Consider the following 11,040-nt stretch of genomic DNA (forward strand, 5'->3'; position numbering starts at 1 on the left):
CTCGGAAGGTGGGCGGGAGTCCTGATTATGAAAGTAAGCTCGGAGGCGGAGGCAGCGGAAGAAGTGTTCAACGTCACGGCGTGTATTAAATTCATTGATGCGTGGACGGAGGGAGATGAAGGTGAGTCCTTTGCTGAGGACTGATCGTTCATCCTCAGTGAGGGGAAGGTCTGGAAGGATGGTGAAAACTCGGCAGGGCTGGGATCTGGTGTGGGTGTGGAGCTGGGAGTGGGGGCTGAGCCAATAACCGGAGTGGGTGTGATGGTGGAGTCATGAGCAGGGGTGGTGTTCCCCTCAGGGATCTGGGGGCCGGGAATGGTGACAGTGGGATATGTGGGGGGCGTGTCAGCAGAATGCAGGTGAGTGGTGTTGGTGGGGGCGGAAGTGGTGGCAGACATGGCATTAGGGGTGGCGGTAGTCACTGAGCGTGTGACATCAGCGATGATGTGAGGGGCGGAAGTGATGTCACGTGTGATGCATGAGTAATTGTGAGGGGCGGAAGTGGTTGTGGGAGTGGCCATGATGGGGGCGGAAGTGACATCATCAATCAGCGTGGGGGTGGCAGCTGCACCAGCCACATGGCTAATGGCATCCAAACAGTTCCAGAGACAATATTCAGCACTATTTGTGGGCGGCACGGTGGCACAGTGGTTAGCACTGCTGCCTCACAGCGCCAGAGACCCGGGTTCAATTCCCGACTCTTGCGACTGACTGTGTGGAGTTTGCACATTCTCCCTGCGTCTGTGTGGGTTTCCTCCGGGTGCTCCGGTTTCCTCCCACAGTCACAAAGATGTGCAGGTCAGGTGAATTGGCCATGCTAAATTGCCCATAGTGTTAGGTAAAGGGGTAAATGTAGGGGAATGGGTGGGTTGCGCTTCGGCGGGTCGGTGTGGACCTTGTTGGGCTGAAGGGCCTGTTTCCACACTGTAAGTAATCTAAATTTGTGACTCCTGAGATGCTGAAGTAGTTGATGTTAAAAATGCAACAAAGTCTGAACAATATTCAGGCTTGGACTGACAAGTGGCAAGTAACAATTGCATCACACAAATGCCAGGCAATGACCATCACCAATAACATACAATCTAACCACCACTGCTTGATATTAAATGGTGTTACCATCACTGAAGCCCCCACTGTCAACCAGCTGGGCTCACATGCACACAATGGCTACAACTTGGAATACTACGGCAAGTAACTCATTTTCTGACTCCTCAAAGCTTGCCCACCATCTGCAAGGCACAAGTCAGGAGTGTTATGGAATACCTTCCACTTGCCTGCCTGAGTGCAGTTCCAACAACACTCGAGAAGCTTGACACCATCCAGATCAAAGCAATCCACTTGATTGGCACAACATCCACAAGCATCCACTCCCACTACCACCAACACTCAGTTGCAGCAGTGTGTACTATCTACAAGAGGCACTGCAGAAATTCACAAACGATCCTCAGACAACACTTTCCAAAAACATGACCACTTAGAAGGACAAGGGCAGCAAATACAAGGGAACACTACCACCTTCAAGTTCTTCTCCAAGCCACTCACCATCCTTACTTGGAACTATATTGCCATTCCTTTACTGTAACTGGGTTAAAATCCTGGAATTCCCTTCCTCATGGCATTGTGGGTCAACCCACAGCAAGTGAACTGTAGCGATTCAGGAAGGTAGCTCACCACCAACTTCTCAGGGGCAACTAGGGATGAGCAATAAATGCTGGCCAGCCAACGATGCCCATATCTCACAAATGAATTTTTAAAAATACATTTTTTTTATTGTTCATGGGATGTAGGCATTACTTACGAGACCAGCATTCATTACCATCCCTAATTGCTACCCCCCCATTCCCTCCGAGAAGGTGGCGCTGAGCTGTCTTCTTGAATTGCAGCAATCCTTAGGGTGTAGTTACTCTCACTATGCTGTGGACCCTCAGTTATTTTATTACTACAAAGTCCTTGAATAAATATAAGCTCGGGGTTGTAATTGTAATAACGTGAGAAAACACTTTCCCAAAGACGGACCTGTTCTCAATGACCGAGATGATCTACAGCCAAATATTACTATTGAAATTCTTGCTTGTCTTCCAGATTTGTAACTTTCCTGCTTCAGAAACAAATACAAGACTGGTAGTGCATACTGGAAAAGTATGATTAAATATTTATGATTAAATGCTTACTGCAAATATCAATTGCTTGGAACTAATCATAAGTATATTGTTATACAGTTCAGTCAGTCTTTACCCAGTTGTTCCACTTTAATTTTATTATGTCCCATTTTAAACCTCTACATAGTCTGAACATTATTAACTTGTGAAGAGACATTATAAACTGTTTTGATTAAAAATTGCACTGTTGCATACTGTACATATTAGAATGTAGGTGGGAGCGGTCGCCACTTTATCAATTAAGCAAAGCCAAATTGTTTGTATATTCAAAAGCTTTATGCATTTAGGTTGAGAATGGAGCCAATTTTTAAAAAAAATTCAACTACAAAGTTGTGAAGATAAATTAAAACTTTATTATAACATGACTATTGTTGTTTTGAATACCAGTTCTGACTGACCTGAATATAAAAGCCAAGGTTCTTAACTGTGCTTATGGTTTGATTACTTACAGATAAGTTCATTGTTTCAATTTTATGCTGGGAGAGAAGATCAATATTCTCAGGGTATTGTGTTGCATAGATGCCTTCTATAATATTAGTAAACATCTTGAATATTGCTCACAGTACCAGTGTGCATTATATTGAATGTTTTACCTTTGCGGGTGGCGAGGTGGCTCAGTGGTTAGCGCTGTGCCCTCACAGCACCAGGGACCTGGATTCAATTGCAATCTTGGGTAATTGTCTGTGTGGAATTTGCATGTTCTGCTCCTGTCTGTGTGGGTTTCCACCGGGCACTGTGATTTCCTCCCATGGTCCAAAGATTTGTATTGGCTATGCTTAATTGTCTGTAGTTTCCAGGGATGTATAGCTAAGTGGATTAGCCAGGGTAAATGAGGGGTTACAGGGATGGGGTGATGTTTGGAGGGACGGTGCATACTCGATGGACAGAATACCCTCCTTCTGCACTGTAGGGATTCTATGATTCTCTCTCCGTTAGAAGATCCCATTATTATATAAAAAAGGCACCAATACATTACTCTTAGTACCCAACTTCCATCTTCAAATGTTTTAAAAAATGAGAAGGGAAATAAACCTGGCTGGCCTTTCAAATTTGGGTAAAATAACTTCTTCCCAAAATTTGATCCACACCAATTGATCCTCTGAGGAGTCTGAGTTTTTTTTTAGATTAGATTAGATTACTTACAGTGTGGAAACAGGCCCTTCGGCCTAACAAGTCCACACCGCCCCGCCGAAGCGCAACCCACCCATACCCCTACATTTACGCCTTACCTAACACTACGGACAATTTAGCATGACCAATTCACCTGACCTGCACATCTTTGGACTGTGGGAGGAAACCGGTGCACCTGGAGGAAACCCACGCAAACACAGGGAGAACGTGCAAACTCCACACAGTCAGTCACTGAACCCGGGTCTCCGGCGCTGTGAGGCAGCAGTGCTAACCACTGTGCCACCGTGCCGCCCACACGGCTAGAGCAACATACACTTTTACATAAATGTTGTAGCCTGGAGCTGTGGCAACATACACTTTTACTTCAATATTATACCTAGAGCTATGGATAGTGATGATAAGGGCTCCAATTTCTTTCCATCACATGATCTCTCCTACTCATACTGCATGCCATTGGTGAATGTTGGCATATGCTTTGTGAAATAACTGCACAGAGGCTGGTTTCCCGTCACCAGGTCACCCTTTATTTACTAATGCACAGTACACAGGCTGTGGCCTGCCAGCTTGGAATCAGTCCCCAACTGAGGAGATTCTAATCTCCTGGTTATATTTTTGTTTCATGAGGCATTTTCAGCCCACACACGAGGCATTTTCTGGCCTACACACACATGGGGCATCTATGGGCTACACACACACAGCATCTGTGGGCCACACACATGGGGCGTCTGCATCTTACACAAACAGCATTGTCAATCTTCACACATACAGAATCTTTGGTCAACACACGGTGCTTTTGGCCTACATACAGCGCTGCTGGCCCACATATGGACGCCTGGTCTGAGGCCTACATGCTGAAATAATGGCATAGAGGCCAGGTCCCATCACCAAGTCACCCTTCATTCACCACTGCACAGTGCACTGGCTGTGACCAGCCAGCTCGCAGTCAATCCTCAACTGAGGAGATTCTAATCTCCTGGTTATATTGGTCAGCCACAGCTTTCCTGCTTGACCCAGGTTAACAACCCCCATCAAAAACCTCAAAGTCAATGAGGTCCACTTGGTCCCAATCACTATAATTTGCAAGTTGATACTCAATCTGTTTGGCCATATTATCAATTCGAAAAGTGCGTTGCTGGAAAAGCACAGCCGATCAGGCAGCATCCAATGAGCAGGACAGATGACTTTTCGGGCATACGCTGTTCATCAGGAATTACAGGGGGTGCCCAGGGAGGCTGAGAGATAAATGGGAGGGGGTGGGGCTTAGAAGGAAGGTAGCTGGGAATGCAATAGGTAGATGAAGGTGGGGGGTGATGGTGATAGGTCGGAGAGGAGGGTGGAGCAGATAGGTGGGAAGGGAGATGGACAGGTAGGAGTTCAAGAGGGCGGGACTGAGTTAAAGGGTTGGATCTGGGATAAGGGGGGTGTGCAGGAGAAATGAGGAAACTGCTGAAATCAATAGTAATCCCGTGTGGTTGGAGGAACAAGGACAGAACCAGCACCCCCTTCCCTCGACCCATGGTCCTCACCTTCCACCCACCAACCTCTGGGAAAAAAAAAATTCTGTAGTATTAATTCACCTTCCTAGGCAGTCAAGTCCTGGGGTGGGGTGGAATTTGAAGCCAAAACATCTGGCTCAGAGGAAGAGATAATTAATAATGCACCATAAGATCATCAAGCATCTTTCAATAACCTCAGTATATCCTAAAGACCTTTGCAGCCAATTATTTAGTTTTGAACCATTGTCGTTGTATGATAGGAATGTTGCAGACAATTTACGTTAAGTAGGATGCACAAGCAGCAACATGATAATGAACTGGCAATCTATTTTTTGGTGATGTTGATTTAGGAAAGGTTGTGGCTAGGACACCAGAGAAAACACCCCCACTGTTCTTTGAAATACTGTCATTGAACAATATAATGTGCACCTAAGACGACAGAATAGGTCAGGGTTGAATGTCTTAGCTGAAAGATGAGAGCTCCAAGAGTACAGCACTCCCTCATTACTATAGTAGAGCGTCAGCTTGTCAACCATACTCTTCCAGTTGGATTTGCAATGATACGTTGACACAGTTTGCCTGCCCACATCAACAAGCTGATGTAGGTGCACAAATGTAGTTGATACAATCATATTACTGAAGTTAGGTACCAAATGAAAGGGAAAGAAAAACCACTGGGGCATTTAAACCAAGTTTGCAATGAGACTTTGGAACAGTTTGCCTGCCTATTGTAATGGAGAACTTTAATCTGTGGGCCCAGCTCATGAGTACTGGGAGCATTTTATCCTGGCAAATATCACTGCTGAATCTGGGCCTATTCTTGTCCAATCTCCATGTGCATACTTCCAATAGGATTCAGTGTCTAAATTTCCTCATTATATTTCTACTGCCCCTTGATCAGAACAGATAAGCAGGCATCTTCCTGATACTTATGGTCTTCTGCCATGAGATCACAAATCCTTGTGACATCTGTATGGAGAGTCACATCTGAAGTTAGGTCCACTTTCAATGGTAGATTCTATGCTGGGATCATACAACCTACAAATCCCACAGGAATCCCAAACTAACCCGCCTCAAGCTCAGAGTGAGCCCCTTAATTGGCCATTTTTCCAGATTGGACAGTTTTCTGGATCTGCTCATCTCTAAACAGTTGGCAGGATAGCACACTAACTGACAGTGCTATATTCAGCATCTGCCCACCTTTGTTTTCACTCTCAGTAGGACCCAAAAAATCTTGCCCTTAGTTGTTACTCAGTGACTACTTGAACAGCTTTGTTTTGTTTAAATAATTGGCTTAGAATGTTCTATAAAATGCAAGCATGTACAGAATGGCAATGATAATATTGCTGATATGGCCATTATTATTGACAAGCTTTGAATGCAGAAATTTCTTGTTTGCAAACCTAGTGCCTTGTCAAGCATTCTAATTGGTAGTTTTCACCTAAGTCAAAAGGCTGTGAGTTCAAGTCCCAGAAATGTGTACACAAAATTCAAACTGAGGGAGTGCTGCACTCTGAGGTGCCATACTGGATATGAGATATTAAACCGAGGTCCATTCTGCCCTTTTGGACAGATGTAAAAGATTCTGTGGCACTATTTCAAAGAAGAGCAAGAGAGTACTCCCAAGTGTCCTAACCACATTTTATCCCTCAGCTAACATCACTGAAAGGAAGTTATTTACTATTACCACATAGTTAATGGGTTTTATGCAACTTGGCTACTGTGTTTCCTTTATTACAAAAGTGACTGCATAACAAAAGTGATTTATTGGCTGAAATACTTTGGCAGGACATTCTGAAGTTGTGAAAGACACTATATAATTGGAAGTTTTTTCTTACTTGAAATAAACCACTGCTAACCTGATCACAAACATAATTCTATTTAATGACGCTATTTCTGCAGATTTTAAATAACACAATCCTCTTGTTATACACCTTTCTTTAATCTAAAGGTGTTTTTGAAGAAACTTGTTCAAAAGATTTTCATGGAATCTATGGTTTGCATGCAATTTTGGACTAAACAATCCAGTTCTTGAATTTCTAAATCAAACCAGGAATGGCACACTTCCAAGAACAACAACAGAAACAGGATTCTGAAGAAGGGTCACTGAACCCAAAATCTTAATTCTGCTTTCTCTCCACAGATGCTGCCAGACCTGCAGAGGTTTTACAGCAATTTCTGTTTTTGTTTCTGATTACCAGCATCACAATTCTTTGGATTTTTGTAACACATAATTTCATGTGTTCTTAAGGATGTAAGGGCTGAAAGTCAACTTCTACTGTCAAACAAATGTCAGAAATGAAGACATAATCCCTATTCTGGTCCCTTATTGGTTCTAGTAGATTCCGTATCGACTGCCATTTTGATTACAACCCAGAAGGAGGCCATTATACCTGTCATGTCTGTGCTGAACTGCATAACAATAATTTACCTACTTTCACTCTCCCACCTCCTCTCCACGGCCCTGCACATTTTCACTTTTAGATAATAATTCAACTCCTTCTTGAATCCTTAAATTAAACTTTCCTCCATTACGCTCCAAGGCAAATCCTTACCACTTGCTGCTTGTTGAAGTTTTTCTCATATCGCTATTGCTTCTTTTGTGAACTATTTTAAATATGGACCAGTAAGGCGTTCAACAAGGTTCCGAATGGTAGACTGGTTATCAAGGTTAGATTGCACAGTATGCAGGGAGAACTAGCCACTTGAATATTGAACTGACTCAAAGGTAGGAAACAGAGGGTGGTGGTGGAGGGTTACTTTTCAGACTGGAGGCCTGTGACCAACAGTGTGCCACAAGGATTGGTGCTGGTTCGACTGCTTTTTGTCATTTATATAAATGATTTTGATGTGAACATCGGAGGTATGGATAGTAAGTTTGCAAATGACTCCAAAATTGGTGGTGTAGTGGACAGCCAAGAAGGTTACCTCAGAATGTAACAGGATCTGGATCTGGTGGGTCAAGGAGTAGCAGGTGGAGTTTAACTTAGATTAGGTGCTGCATTTTGGAAAGGCAAATCAGGGCAGGACTTTTACACTTAATAGTAAGGTCCTGGGAAGTGTTCCTGAACAAAGAGACCTTGGAGTGCAGGTTTATAGTTCCTTTAAAGTACAGTCAGAGATAAATAGGATAGTGAAGAAGGTATTTTGTATGCTTGCCCCTATTGGTCAGTGCATTAAGTATTAGAGGTAGGAGGTGATGTTACGGCTGTACAGGATATTCGTTAGGCTGCTTTTGCAATATCGTGTGCTAGTTTGGTCTCCTTGCTATAGGAAGGATGTTGTGAAACTTTAATGGGTCAGAAAAGATTTATAATGATGTTGCTGGGTTGGTGTGTTTGAGTTAGAAGGAGAGGCTGAAGAGGTTGGGGCTATTTGCTCTAGAGTGTTGGAGACTCAGGTGTGACCTTATAGAAGTTTATAAAATCATGAGAGGCATGGATAGGGTGAGTAGCCAAGGTCTTTTCCCCAGGGTAATAGAGTCCAAAACTAGAGGACATAGGTTTAAGGTGAGAGGGGAAAGATTTAAAAGGGACCTAAGGGGCAAATATTTTCATGCAGAGGGTGGTGTGTATATGGAATGAGCTGCCAGTGGAGGCTGGTACAATTACAACATTAAAAGGCATCTGGATGGGTATGTAAATAGGAAGGGTTTAGAGGGACATGGTCCAAACACTGGCAAATAGGAACAGATTAATTTGGTATATGTGGTCAGCATGGACACATTGGACTACACTAGGTAAAAACAATGACTGCAGATGCTGGAAACCAGATTCTGGATCAGTGGTGCTGGAAGAGCACAGCAATTCAGGCAGCATCCGAGGACAGGCAAAATCGACGTTTCGGGCAAAAGCCCTTCCTGATGAAGAGCTTTTGCCCGAAACGTCGATTTTGCCTGTCCTCGGATGCTGCCTGAATTGCTGTGCTCTTCCAGCACCACTGATCCAGACATTGGACTACACTGTACATCTCTGTGATTCTGTGACTCTATGCTGCCTTTTGTTCTTGATCCTTCCACCAATGGAAACTGTCTTACAGTGTCTACTCTATGCTGGCAATATTCATGCTTTGCTGTCATCATTTATTAATTCTTTCAATTCTTGAATTTTTTTTCTCTGGCAAAACACTAAGACATGTTGAAAACATATTGCATTAAATGATCAATTTCTTATTCTTTATGTGTTTGCAATTGGGGAGGTCATGGAGTAGTGATAATGTCACTGGACACTCAATCCGAACACTATTCTGAATATGTGAATTCAAATTCTACCACAGCAGATGATGAAATTTGAAATCAATAAAAGAAAGAAATATAAGGCTAGTCTATTAGCAACCATGGAACCATTGTTGATTGTCATAAAAGCCTATCTGAAAGGAAAAGGAAATTTGCCATCTTTACCTAGTCTAACCTACATGTGACCCCAGATTCATGACAACGTAATTGATTCCTATCTGTCCTCTGGACAATTAGAGATGGGCCATAAAGCAAGTGATTCCCATATCTTCAACAAATAGAAACCTAATTGACTTTTCAAAATAAACACAAAAACTGCAGATGCTGGAAGTCTGAAACAAAATAAACGCTCAAGAAACACAGCAGGTCTGGTAGCACCTGTAGAGAGAAACCAGAATTAATATTTCGAGTTCAGTGAGTTCTGATGAAGGATCACTGGACTCGAAACATTAAATCTATTTTCTTTCCATAGATGCTGTCAAACCTGTTGTGTTTCTCCAGCAGTCTGTTTTTGTAACTTCTTTGAAATGTTGGAACGTTTCCTAAATTATCCAACTTGAATCATGTGATGAGTGAGTCAGTATGGGTGCTAGGTGGAGTGGACTATAAACTTGGTGATTATTTTGAGGTGGTCAAGGTCACTTTGGAGGATCATATTCAACTTACTCCCACAAATCTCTAATTCCCATTCTGGTCTTCTGGTTCCGTCTGTGTAGTCCTTTGCCCATTTTTGAAGTACATAAGTAACCAGTTCCAAACTCAATTTTGTTCCTACCAAATTGGTTGAAGCCAGGTCTGTTAAGTAGCTACAGTAAAGCTAAGTGAGAGAACATCTCCATCATAAGTGCATGGCAAAAACACATGGTCAATGGGCTAAACTGAAAAATTGGCATTGACAGCAGCTTTGTATAAATAGTGTCCTTAACCAAGGTCCATACTTGATATTGGAACAAAGGTGAAGTCAGATGGAACCACTCCAGACTTACACAACTCTGGTACTTGCATTACTGTACAGGATGCTAAATTTATGACATAATTAAATCATTTGCCTAACGTTTTTTCATTTTTTTTCTTTAAACACCCAGGTGGCCAGTGACAAGCACTGCCCTTCACATCAAAGGACAGTGCTGTGTGATCAAAAACAGTGAAGGGGAGGATAGGGACTAAATCAAAATAGAGTTGGAGGGAGAAATGATGTACTCCACTCCCTGCGGCGCCCACCTCTCCCTGAACAACTCCAGGGTGTTGGTGGACACCGCGTGCTCCTTCTCCAAGGACACCCGGGCTCTAACGTAACCGCGGAAGAGGGGCAGGCAGTCGGCCCTAACGACCCCCTCCACGGCCCGCCTAACGTTTTTTCATAATGAGGATACGGTGCAGCACGGTGGCTCAGTGATTAGTACTGCTGCCTCACAGCCGCTTCAGGCAACTGTGTGGAGTTTGCACATTCTTCCCTTGTCTATGTGGGTTTCCTCTGGGTGCTGCAGTTTCCTCCCACAATCCAAAAAGATGTGCAGGTCAGGTGAATTGCCCATGCTAAATTGTCCATCGTGTTAGGTGCATTAGTTAGGAGTAAGTATAGGCTTAGGGGAATGGGATCGGGTGGGTTACTCTTGGAGGGTTGGTGTGGAATTGTTGGGCTGAAGGACATGATTCCATACTGTAGGGAATCTAATCTAATCATATCCAATAAATAAAGTTCATTAACTTCATTTCCTGAGACCAGTTTTTCACAGGTTAATTTTGGAAAATGTCACATCAATGTAAAGCCAGTTATTCGGGAATTTGTTCAAGTTTTATTTTCCAGTCTTTGATTTTGAAATGCAGAAGTTTCTAATTACACTTCAACTAACATTTAAAACAATGTTTGCGTCGAACTTCTAAAGATTGTTGACGAACAAGCAATATGACAACATTTGTAATGCCCACCCCTCACCTTGGCAACAGGGTACCTGTGGATCTTGTCACCAGGCAATGATGCTGTCACTTTGCACCCATCGCTTGTGACGCACTCGAATGC

The sequence above is a fragment of the Chiloscyllium plagiosum genome, chromosome 28 (genome assembly GCF_004010195.1).
Source record: "Chiloscyllium plagiosum isolate BGI_BamShark_2017 chromosome 28, ASM401019v2, whole genome shotgun sequence".
Lineage (NCBI taxonomy): Eukaryota > Metazoa > Chordata > Chondrichthyes > Orectolobiformes > Hemiscylliidae > Chiloscyllium > Chiloscyllium plagiosum.